Source organism: Rattus rattus, chromosome 5 (assembly GCF_011064425.1).
Source record: "Rattus rattus isolate New Zealand chromosome 5, Rrattus_CSIRO_v1, whole genome shotgun sequence".
Lineage (NCBI taxonomy): Eukaryota > Metazoa > Chordata > Mammalia > Rodentia > Muridae > Rattus > Rattus rattus.
The window spans coordinates 14,141,332-14,154,500 of record NC_046158.1 but is presented as its reverse complement, the minus strand read 5'-3'; positions in this window follow the sequence as shown (position 1 = coordinate 14,154,500).

Sequence of the window (13,169 nt, the reverse complement as noted above, 5' to 3'; positions counted from 1 at the left end):
CCGCACTGACACGGCACCGAGAATCAGGCGAAAGCCTGTGAGATTAAAGGAACACACACACACACACACACACACACACACACACACACACACACACACACAGGTTATTCATGTCAAGCCAGAAGAGGAAGAGGCTCCTGTAGCTTTATTCACCAAATATATACCCCAAGTTCACCAGGTAGAAAATATCTGGGAAGCACAGTGGGAAACCCTGGCTCAAGACTTCGGTAACAAAAGACCGAGTACGTGCCCTGAATAAACTAGGGAAAAATCCAGGAAGACCAGCCTAAATCTCAAAGACAAAGGCCGAGAAGACAAAAGGCAGGAACGAATTGACCACTGCCCAGGTGTGTCAGTACCAGGCCAGACTGCTCCTTTGTTAGGAACAAAAGGCTTCCACATGCATCAACAGGGCTCAGCAGGGGTCAAACCCTGCAAGAGACCCAGAAGGGTCTGACAAGGGGTGTTGGAACATTGTAGGGGGACCCAGGAGGCTCTGAAAAAATCCCCTATTTTATTTTTTCATTAAGCAAGTCCCCCTATAATAATATCAAGCAGCAGCCTGTCTTAGGTCACTTTGAGATGACAAGCTTCTTTCCCGTCATTGGAATATTCTGCCAGCCTCAGAATTTCCTGCCTTAGGTGAGGCCTGGTCCCAAAGAGTTGCCCGTCATCAGCTAACTGCTTCTTGTGAAGGCTGAGCCCAATTTGGGCAGAAGGTTTGTCTCCTCCTACCAAGGAGAACAACACCTGCTAGCTGCTGCCAGGACTGGAAGTGCTGTTTATGCATGTGATAAAAGCACAAGGGCCCTAGGGCCAAACTCGGAGGGCCATAATGCCAAGGGCCATTGTCAAGCCACTCCTGTAATAAAATTTAAAATTCCCAATCTTCCGCAACTACTCCAGAAGTTCACTCACTGTGCTTGCCTAACAATGATTGGGGGAGGGTAACTCCAGACACTGCAGACACAATGGCTGCAGCAGCAGTAATGGCTGCTACAATAGCAGTGAAAATGCCAAAGTCTTTCCCAGGACAGTTCAGGATCCACCATTCTTCTCTGGAACAACAGACAGGCAATGGAACCATGTCTGAGATCTGCACAACCAGGGCAGAGTTCCCAGTCCACAGCAGCTTCACCCAGATGACATTCCTGTGAAGCTACAGACTGCAAAATGACAACACCAGTCAAGGCAGCAAGAACTGCCAGGGAATGAGGGGCAGGGGTAACAGCTGGAGTCCAGTCTTCTCAGAAAGCAGTGGTGCACAGAGGGTTGGAGCACAGGCCGCGGTGGGACGGGACATGCAGTGGCGGTAACAATGACTGCAGCAATGCCAAGATCTCTGTGATGACAAAAGTTGAGAGGTAATCCTCCATCTTCCTCCAAGGGCACAGGAATGACTCCAGGGACTGGAACCAGGAGAGCTGAATCTTCATGCTCCCAGGATCAGCAAGTCTCACCAACCACCTCTGGCAGCTGGCATACTCCTGCAGCATCCTGTAGGAAAAACACAAACATTCCCTCTTCCCCATATAAAATATCTGAACAGGATCATGCCAATATGTGACTCTATTTCACCTAGGCAGAAGTATGCCTAGTTGTAGGGTGCCATAACACCCAGCGTGTTCCTTGGCATCCAAATTTTAAAATTGAAATAAAAAGAGTATTATTAAATAATTGTATAGCATACAGGGATATAACTCCCCATTTTTACTTATTAAGATATTGTTAAGATGTTATTTATTAAGATAAGTCCTCAAAAATTAACACCATTATGTGTACAGGAAGAAATTGACGACACTGAGCACTTGTATTTATAATTTGATTTTTATACCAAATTATTGTCTCCAGCATCATTGTTTTGGTGATATAAAGAATGAGATTTTTTGACTAATTGTTCCTATGTAAGGCCTATAATCTGCCTGGTATCATTGTCCTCCCTTGCAAAGGGGTCCAGGCAATCCACTTTGAGTTCTTAAATGGCCTATAAAGGAACAGTATTTAGTGCTCTTAACCACTACACCATCTCTCCAGCCCCTCACAAGTTTTAGTTACCTAACCATAAGCATTAATTAGAAATGCCAAATCCTGTAAATATTGTCCAGATTCAGCCTTACTAGAAATCCCTGAGCTGGCAGGGCAAGGCTTGGAGTTGAGAGTAAGGAAATGGAGTCTTCCTCTTTTCATGACAGTGTAATATCAACTCCATTATCATTTTCAAAGAGCTGGGTCTATGGTTTTGTTTAGTTTTCTGAGCCAGAGCACTGAAAGGACAGTGAGTTGTCAGATATTCACACTGAAATCATCACTCACTGATTTCATGTAGAAAACTTGCCTCCAATAAAGCATTAACTAATTGTAAAATTTGAGGGTTAGTAGTATCTAAAAAAAAGGAAAACTTTTAAATCAATTGTAAACCACAAGCCACACATATGAATTGAAAGCTTGATTTTTTTTAACATTTAAAAAACAGTGGCTACAGCATGTAATTTAATAATCTGTGCTGAACAAGGGGAAACTCTAGAGAATAAACAAGTGATCCAATCATATATGTAGCATTTTCATTAGATGAGCCACCTATAAATACAGTAAGCGCATTTTCTATGGGTTGCATGCACAAATTTACAGTAAATACAAAAGCATGCAAAGAGTAAAATTATCAATTTTGCCTGAAAAATTTGTTGATGTGATAGGCCAAATATCAGTATTTTGTAAATTTAATTGCTGTTTGGAATACTATATGTTTTACCAGGTTTCTTTTTTAAAATACTTTCATGACTCTAGCCTACAATTCTGTATTAACACAACAGAAGCTTTATCTCCAGTGAGGATAACAAACAAAGGCTTAAGTCCTCTGGTGAAGTGAGATACTTAGCCAATTAACATATCCTTAGAAGCTTAAAATTAGTCTCAAATATTAAAAAGGAATATTGAATATTTTCTGGAGCAACAGCTACTCCCCAAATATTAAAGCTCCTTGTGAGAGTAAAGGTTTATAGTAAAAATTTCCATATACACTGAAAGATTTAAAGTTCTAACTTCTTACATTGAAGAAGCGACAAAATTACATAATCTAAGGCTATTAGCCATTCTTTTGTAAAATTTTTAATGATATCACTTCATGAGCTCTCTAAAATTATAAGCAAGCTCACTAATTGAAAACTCCTCACAATCACCAGGACGTAAACAAATTGCATAATATCAATCCTCTATCAATCCTCTAATCAATCTATCTTGAAATGGCTGTTGGAGTAAGCAAACAGGCTATAATGCTCTCACAAGTTTGTAACACCAGAGCACAACCACAACTTTGGAAAGTCACCTGAGATCTGACTACAGGATGAGGCAGCTGTCCTTGGGGCACTGGAATTAGCATCAAAATACAGATAACTTCAGGGCAAACCACAACTTTGGAAAGCAAAACTCAACCTCCAACAAACAATCTGGTCTCCAAAATCTAGAGACACCAAGACTCCGACTCAATCTATAGACTCCAAGACACAGTCTATCCTTCATGCTAAAAGTTTGACAGCCAAATCCTACAAATGAACACACGATGATGCGGTCTCAATACCTCAACAAAGACATTGTCTTAAAATATTTTAGAAGCCTGGTTTCTAGGATAAGAGTTCGGTAAAAATATTATCCCAATTTAGACCTGTTTTCCTAGATTGGCTCATGCCACATGTTGTCTAGAATGACTCCATCCAAATTACCAGTTTTATGCCAACTTTCTCTTACCAATGTTACATTTTTAACCATATCCAATAACTTAAAAGCCAATAGTCCATATCCAAGGCATGTAGAGCATATTTATACATTTAAAACCAATCAGAAACAAAATTGAAGTGGCTACACATATCTTTAATTTAAGTAAACACCATTTTTACTTTTCTAGCTGTGATTTTAAGATAAGCACCTTGTCACCTGCTAAGTCTAATAATGTCAGGGATTTTTCCAAAAGAAACAGCCATCAGCTCCCTTACCATAGAAGCTGAGGAGCTGCTGGCACCGTTAAGATCAGCTCCTGCAGGTCAGCATGTAGAAGAATGCAGATCGATCCATGCTTATCACCCTGCACAAAGCTTAAGTCCAAGTGGATCAAGGACCTCCACATCAAACCAGACACACTCAAACTAATAGAAGAAAAAGTGGGAAGCACCTTGAACACATGGGCACTGGAGAAAATTTCCTGAACAAAACACCAATGGCTTATGCTCTAAGATCAAGAATTGACAAATGGGATCTCAGAAAACTGCAAAGCTTCTGTAAGGCAAAGGACACTGTGGTTGGGACAAAAGGGCAACCAACAGATTGGGAAAACATCTTTACCAATCCTACAACAGATAGAGGCCTTATATCCAAAATATACAAAGAACTCAAAAATTAGACCGCAGGGAGACAAATAACCCTACTAAAAAATGGGGTTCAGAGCTAAACAAAGAATTCACAGCTGAGGAATGCCGAATGGCTGAGAAACACCTAAAGAAATGTTCAACATCTTTAGTCATCAGGGAAATGCAAATCAAAACAACCCTGAGATTTCGCCTCATACCAGTGAGAATGGCTAAGATCAAAAACTCAGGTGACAGCAAATGCTGGCGAGGATGCGGAGCAACAGGAACATCCTCCATTGTTGGTGGGGTTGCAGACTGGTACAACCATTCTGGAAATCAGTCTGGAGGTTCCTCAGAAAATTGGACATTGAACTGCCTGAGGATCCAGCTATACCTCTCTTGGGCATATACCCAAAAGATGCCCCAACATATAAAAAAGACATGTGCTCCATTATGTTCATTGCAGCCTTATTTATAATAGCCAGAAGCTGGAAAGAACCCAGATGCCCTTCAACAGAGGAATGGATACAGAAAATGTGGTACATCTACACAATGGAATATTACTCAGCTATCAAAAACAACGAGTTTATGAAATTCGTAGGCAAATGGTTGGAACTGGAAAATATCATCCTGAGCGAGGTAACCCAATCACAGAAAGACATACATGGTATGCACTCATTGATAAGTGGCTATTAGCCCAAAAGCTTGAATTACCCTAGATGCCTAGAACAGATGAAACTCAAGACGGATGATCAAAATGTGAATGCTTCACTCCTTCTTTAAAAGGGGAACAAGAATACCCTTGGCAGGGAATAGAGAGGCAAAGATTAAAACAGAGACAGAAGGAACACCCATTCAGAACCTGCCCCACATGTGGCCCATACATATACAGCCACCCAATTAGACAAGATGGATGAAGCTAAGAAGTGCAAACCGACAGGAGCCGGATGTAGATCGATCCTGAGAGACAGCCAGAATACAGCAAATACAGAGGCGAATGCCAGCAGCAAACCACTGAACTGAGAATAGGACCCCCGTTGAAGGAATCAGAGAAAGAACTGGAAGAGCTTGAAGGGGCTTGAGACCCCATATGTACAATAATGCCAAGCAACCAGAGCTTCCAGGGACTAAGCCACTACCTAAAGACTATACATGGACTGACCCTGGACTCTGGCCTCATAGGTAGCAATGAATATCCTAGTAAGAGCACCAGTGGAAGGGGAAGCCCTGGGTCCTGCTAAGACTGAATCCCCAGTGAACTAGATTGTTGAGGGAGGTGGCAATGGGGAGGATTGGGAGGAACACCCATGTATAGAAGGGGAGGGAGTTTGGGATTAGGGGATGTTGCCCGGAAACCTGAAAGAGAAATAACACTCTAAATGTAAATAAGAAATACTCAAGTTAATAAAAAAAAATCAGCTCCTGCCGACCTTCAGCCCCCTGCAGCTTCTCCAGCTGACCCAACTCCTAGCTACAGGTACAGGGTTCCAAAGGCTGATTGAAACTGCTTTTATTCATTTGTTCCTTTTTGAAAAGGAGTTAAAAATCAAATCAAGGTGTGAACGACCAGCAGATAAAGTTTTTCCATTTTTCTTTTTAACATGAAACATAAACATTTAAGCAATGAGAAACAAAACCACAGACATAAACTGACAGACATGGACAGCTTGGTGCACCAAGGACAGACAATACACATAGAGGAAAAACTAGATGGTATCCCCACCAAAGGGACCCCAGATATCCTACCTATGGAACCTAGAAACAGAAATAAGCATTTCTCCAATAGGAACCAGCAGAGGGCAGGAAGTCTCCTGCCTTCCTTGTGTTCCCAGGAGAGCTCTGAAAAAGTTTTTGCCTCTTTCTCCAAGCATCTACGGAGAGTCCAGGAGGACTGTTTCTTTTAAACCCATTCATTCTTTCTCATGTTTGGGCGTAAACTATCTCTAGTCAGGGTCCAAAGACTAAAACATAACTCTAAAGAACACATACGCAAAAAATACTTTACTATTACCTTGTCCCCTTTTTTATTAAAAAAAGTTTTACTCATCCGGCCCAAATCATCGGTTCTTTTCTAGCCCATCCCAACCCCAATACGTCCCTGCTTCTGCGCTGGCTTCCCAGATGCGTCCTGTCAGGAGACCGTGTCTTTCCCATCTCAGATTGCTGGATTCAAAGTTCAAATCTCAGTGGGACCTCAATTTGTCCAGTTCCAAGCCCTCACCGACACGGCACTTTGCTTTTCTAGAATCGAGTAAAGCCTGAGGGTTAAAAAACACATACACACACAGGTTATTCATATCAAGCCAGAAGAGGAAGAAGCTCCTGTGGTTTATTCACCAAATATATACCCCCAAGTTCACAGGTACCAGGCCAGACTGCTCCTTTGTTAGGAACAAAAGGCTTCCACATGCATCAGCAGGGCTCAGCAGGGGTCAAACCCTGCAAGAGACCCAGAAGGGTCTGACAAGGTGGGTGAAACATTGCTGGGGACCCAGGAGGCTCTGACACTGGGACCATCCCTAATCTTAAGCTATATTGAAGAGCAATGATGATATGTATGATATTGGTACAGAAAGCGGTCATTAGATCAATGGAATACAAATGAAGCCAGAAAATGAAACAACACTCATAAGGTCCTTGATCTTTAATAAAGGAGTTGAAAGCCATCCAGGGGAAAGAAGACAGCATTTTCTTTTTTATCTTCTTTTCTTTTTTTTCTTTATTAACTTGGGTATTTCTTATTTACATTTTGATTGTTATTCACTTTCCGGTTGACCAACATCCCTAATCCCTCCCCTCCGTCCTATGCGGGTGTTCCCTCTCCATCCTCCCCTCATTGCACATGCCCCCAACAATCCTGTTCACTGGAGTTCAGTCTTGGCAAGACCAAGGGCTTCCCCCTTCCACTGGTGCCCTTACTAGTCTATTATTGCTACCTATCTTGATTTGGAGCCCAGGGTCAGTCCATGTATAGTCTTTGGGTAGTGGCTTAGTCCCTAGGAAGCTCTGGTTGGTTGGCATTATTGTTCATATGGGGTCTCGAGCCCCTTCAAGCTCTTTCAGTCCTTTCTCTGATTCCTTCAGTGGGGATCCCATTCTCAGTGCAGTGGTTTGCTGCTGGCATTCGACTATGCATTTGCCATATTCTGGCTGTGTCTCTCAGAAGAGATCTACATCTGGTTCTGTCAGCCTGCACTTCTTTTTCATCCATCTTATCTAGTTTGGTGGCTGTATATGTATGGGCCACATGTGGGGCAGGTTCTGAATGGGTGTTCCTTCTGCCTCTGTTCTAAACTTTGCCTCCCTATTCCCTCCCAAGGGTATTCTTGTTCCCCTTTAAAGAAGGGTGAAAGCATTCCATTTTGATCATCCGTCTTGAGTTTCATGTGTTCTGTGCATCTAGGGTAATTCAAGCATTTGGGATAAAATCCACTTATCAATGAGTGCATACCATGTGTGTTTTTTCTGTGATTGGGTTACCTCACTCAGGATGATATTTTCCAGTTCCATCCATTTTGCCTATGAATTTCATAAAGTCATTGTTTTTGATAGCTGAGTAATATTCCATTGTGTAGATGTACCATTTTCTGTATCCATTCCTCTATTGAAGGGCATCTGGGTTCTTTCCAGCTTCTGGCTACTATAAATAAGGCTGCTATGAACATAGTGGAGTACGTGTCTTTTTTATATGTTGGGGCATCTTTTGGGTATATGCCCAAGAGAGGTATAGCTAGATCCTCAGGCACTTCAATGTCCAATTTTCTGAGGAACCTCCAGACTGATTTCCAGAATGGTTGTACCAGTCTGCAATCCCACAAACAATTGAGGAGTGTTCCTCTTTCTCCACATCCTCACCATCATCTGCTGTCACCTGAGTTTTTGATCTTAGCCATTCTCACTGGTGTTAGGTGAAATCTCAGGGTTGTTTTGATTTGCATTTCCCTTATGACTAACGATGTTGAACATTTCTTTAGGTGTTTCTCGGCCATTCGGTATTCCTCAGCTGTGAATTCTTTGTTTAGCTCTGAACCCCATTTTTTAATAGGGTTATTTGTCTCTCTGCGGTCTAACTTCTTGAGTTCTTTGTATATTTTGAATATAAGCCCTCTATCTGTTGTAGGATTGGTAAAGATCTTTTCCCAATCTGTTGGTTGCCATTTTGTGCTAACCACAGTGTCCTTTGCCTTACAGAAGCTTTGCAGTTTTATGAGATCCCATTTGTCGATTCTTGATCTTAGAGCATAAGCCATGGGTGTTTTGTTCAGGAAATTTTTCCAGTGCCCATGTGTTCCAGATGCTTCCCCAGTTTTTTCTTCTATTAGTTTGAGTGTGTCTGGTTTGATGTGGAGGTCCTGTGATCCACTTGGACTAAGTTTGTATGCAGGGTGATAAGCATGGATCGATCTGCGTATCTTTCTACATGTTGACCTCCAGTTGAACCAGCACCATTTGCTGAAAAATGCTATCTTTTTCCATTGATGGTTTGGCTCCTTTGTCAAAAAATCAAGTGCCTATAGGTGTGTGGTTTCATTTCCTGGGTCTTCAATTCTGTTCCATTGGTCTATCTGTCTGTCTCTGTACCAAAACCACATGCAGTTTTTATCACTATTGCTCTGTAATACTGCTTGAGTTCAGGGATAGTGATTCCCCCTGAAGTCCTTTTTTTATTGTTGAGGATAGTTTTAGCTATCCTGGGTTTTTGTTATTCCAGATGAATTTAAATTGTTCTGTCTAACTCTTTGGAAGAATTGGATTGGTATTTTGATGGGGATTGCATTGAATCTGTAGATCGCTTTTTTAAAAATGGCCATTTTACTATATTAATGTTTCCAATCCATGAGCATGGGAGATCTTTCCATCTTCACAGGAGTCTTCTTCAATTTTTTTCTTCAGGGCTTGAAAGTTCTTATCATCCAGATCTTTCCTTGCTTGTTTTAAGTCACGAAGGTACTTTTATATTATTTGGGACTATTATGAGGGTGTCATTTTCTAATTTCTTTCTCAATGTTTTCATCCTTTAAGTAGAGGAAGGCTGATTTATTTGAATTAATTTTATACCCAGCCACTTTGCTGAAGGTGTTTATCAGGTTTAGTAGTTCTCTGGTGGAACTTTTGGGATCACTTAAATATAGTATCATATCTTCTGCAAATAGTGATATTTTGACTTCTTCCTTTCCGATCTGTATCCATTTGATCTCCATTTGTTGTTCAGATTGCTCAAGCTAGGAACTAAACCATCCCGGGTTGGGGATTTGGCTTCGCTTGCTCAGCAAGTGCAAGGCTCTGTTCGTCCCCAGTCCGAAAAAAAAAAAGAATAGAAAAAAAATCCCTACATACCTGGGATGAAGCCTACTTGATCATGATGGATGATTGTTTTGATGTGCTCTTGGATTCGGTTTGCAAGAATTTTATTGAGTATTTTTGCGTCGATATTCATAAGGGAAATTGGTCTGAAGTTCTCTTTCTTTGTTGGGTCTTTGTGTGGTTTAGGTATACGAGTAATTGTGGCTTCATAGAAGGAATTCGGTAGTGCTCCATCTGTTTCAATTTTGTGGAATAGTTTGGATAATATTGGTATGAGGTCTTCTATGAAGGTCTGATAGAATTCTGCACTAAACCCGTCTGGACCTGGGCTCTTTTTGGTTGGGAGACTTTTAATGACTGCTTCTATTTCTTTAGGAGTTATGGGGGTTGTTTAAATGGTTTATCTGTTCTGGATTTAACTTCAGTACCTGGTATCTGTCTAGGGAATTGTCCATTTCCTGCAGATTTTCAAGTTTTGTTGAATATAGGCTTTTGTAGTAAGATCTGATGTTTTTTTAATTTCCTCTGATTCTGCTGTTATGTCTCCCTTTTCAGTTCTGATTTTGTTAATTTGGACACACTCTCTGTGTCCTCTGGTTAGTCTGGTTTATCTATCTTGTTGATTTTCCCAAAGAACCAACTTTTGGTTCTGTTGATTCTTTGTATAGTTCTTTTTTTTTTCTACTTGGTTGATTTCAGCTCTGAGTTTGATTATTTCCTGCCTTCTACTCCTCCTGGGTGTATTTGCTTCTCTTTGTTCTAGAGCTTTTAGGTGTGCTGTCAAGCTGCTGATATATGCTCTCTCCTGTTTCTTTCTTCAGGCATTCAGAGCTATGAGTTTTCCTCTTAGCACAGCTTTCATTGTGTCCCATAAGTTTGGGTATGTTGTACCTTCATTTTCATTAAATTCTAAGAAGTCCTTAATTTCTTTCTTTATTTCTTCCTTGACCAGGTTCTCATTGAGTAGAGCATTGTTCAACTTCCATGTGTATGTGGGCGTTCTTTCCTTATTGTAATTGAAGACCAGCTTTAGCCCGTGGTGGTCTGATAGGATGCATGGGATTATTTCTATCTTTCTGTATCTGTTTAGGCCTGTTTTATGACCAATTATATGGTCAATTTTGGAGAAAGTACCATGAGGAGCTGAGAAGAAGGTATATCCTTTTGTTTTAGGATAGAATGTTCTATAAATATCTGTTAAGTCCATTTGGTTCATGACATCTCTTAGTCTGTCTATCTCTGTTTAATTTCTGTTTCCATGATCTGTCCATTGATGAGAGTGGAGTATTGAAATCTCCTACTATTATTGTGTGAGGTGCAGTGTGTGCTTTGAGCTTTAGTAAGGTTTCTTTTATGTATATAGGTGCCCTTGCATTTGGAGCATAGATATTTAGGATTGAGAATTTATCTTGGTGGATTTTTCCTTTGATGAAGTGTCCTACCTTATCTTTTTTGATGACTTTTGGTTGAAAATCAATTTTATTCGATATTAGAATGGCTACTCCGCTTGCTTCTTCAGACCATTTGCTTGGAAAGTTGTTTTCCAGCCTTTCACTCTGAGGTAGTGTCTGTCTTTGTCTCTGAGGTGTGTTTCCTGTAGGCAGCAGAATGCAGGGTCCTCGTTGCGTATCCAGTTTGTTAATCTATGTCTTTTTATTGGGGAGTTGAGACCATTGATGTTGAGAGATATTAAGGAATAGTGATTATTGCTTCCTGTTATATTCATATTTGGATGTGAGGTTATGTTTGTGTGCTTTTCTTCTCTTTGTTTTGTTGCCAAGACGATTAGTTTCTTGCTTTTTCTAGGGTGTACCTTGCCTCCTTATGTATTATCCTTTGTAGGGCTGGATTTGTAGAAAGATATTGTGTAAATTTGGTTTTGTCATGGAATATCTTGGTTTCTCCATCTATGTTAATTGAGAGTTTTGCTGGATACAGTAACCTGGTCTGGCATTTGTGTTCTCTTAGGGTCTGTATGACATCTGTCCAGGATCTTCTGACTTTCATAGTCTCTGGTGAGAAGTCTGGTGTAATTCTGATAGGTCTGCCTTTATATGTTATTTGACCTTTTTCTCTTACTGCTTTTAATATTTTTAATTGTTTTGTGCATTTGGTGTTTTGACTATTATGTGACGGGAGGAGTTTCTTTTCTGGTCCAATCTATTTGGAGTTCTGTAGGCTTCTTGTATGTTTATGGGCATTTCTTTCTTTAGGTTAGGGAAGTTTTCTGCTATGATTTTGTTGAAGATATTTACTTGTCCTTTGAGTTGGGAGTCTTCACTCTCTTCTATACCTATTATCCTTAGGTTTGATCTTCTCATTGTGTCCTAGATTTCCTGTATGTTTTGAACCAGTAGCTTTTCCCATTTTACATTATCTTTGACAGTTGTGTCGATGATTTCTATGGAATCTTCTGCTCCTGAGATTCTCTCTTCTATCTCTTGTATTCTGTTGGTGATGTTTGTATCTACGGCTCCTTGTCTCTTCCTTTGGTTTTCTATATCCAGGGTTGTCTCCCTTTGTGCTTTCTTTATTGCTTCTATTTCCATTTTTAATTCCTTTACCTGTTTGATTGTGTTTTCCTGTAATTCTTTCAGGGATTTTTTTTTTGTTTCCTTTCTATAGACTTCTACTTGTTTATTTGTGTTTTCCTGCATTTCTCTAAGGGAGTTCTTTATGTCTTTCTCAAAGTCCTCCATCATCATGATCGAATGTGATTTTAAATCTAGATCTTGCTTTTCTGGTGTGTTTGGATATTCAGTGTTTGCTTTGGTGGGAGAATTGGGCTCCGATGATGCCATGTAGTCTTGGTTTCTGATGCTTGGGTTCCTGCGCTTGCCTCTCACCATTAGGTTGTCTCTGGTGTTACCTTGTTCTGCTATTTCTGACCGTGGCTAGACCGTCCTATAGGCCTGTGTGTCAGGAGTGCTGTAGACCTGTTTTCCTGTTTTCTTTCAGCCAGTTATGGGAACAGAGTGTTCTGCTTTCAGACGTGTAGTCGTTCCTGTCTACTGGTTTTCAGCTGTTCCTGTGGGCCTGTGTCCTGAGTCCACCAGGCAGGTCACTTGGAGCAGAAAAGTTGGTCTTACCTCTGGTCTCAGGCCAGAAGTCGCTACTCAGGGCTGGGTTCCAGCTTTCCCTAAGGGCAGTAACCAGAAGGGCCTGCCCCTCCTTCTCTGGGGTCCCTGTGCACAGGGGGCCCAGATGGCCCTAGGCATTTTCCTCTAGAGTCAGAAATGTGGGCAGAGAGTAGTCTCCTCTGGTTTCCCAAGTGTGTCTGCCCTCTGAAGGTCTAGCTCTCCTCCCACTGGATTTGGGATTTAAGGGGAAGGGTGTATTATAGCTCATAGCTTCAGTCCAATGTCAATGATTAAGCTCTGAGCTTATTATGAGGCAGAATGAAATGAAATCATATAGTGGAGAACATTGGTTTATTTCCTAGTAGCCAGAATTCAAAAAGAAATAAAGGAACAGATTCATCCAAGGCCCTAATATCACCTTGAAGGATACAACAGCTAGTGACCTTTC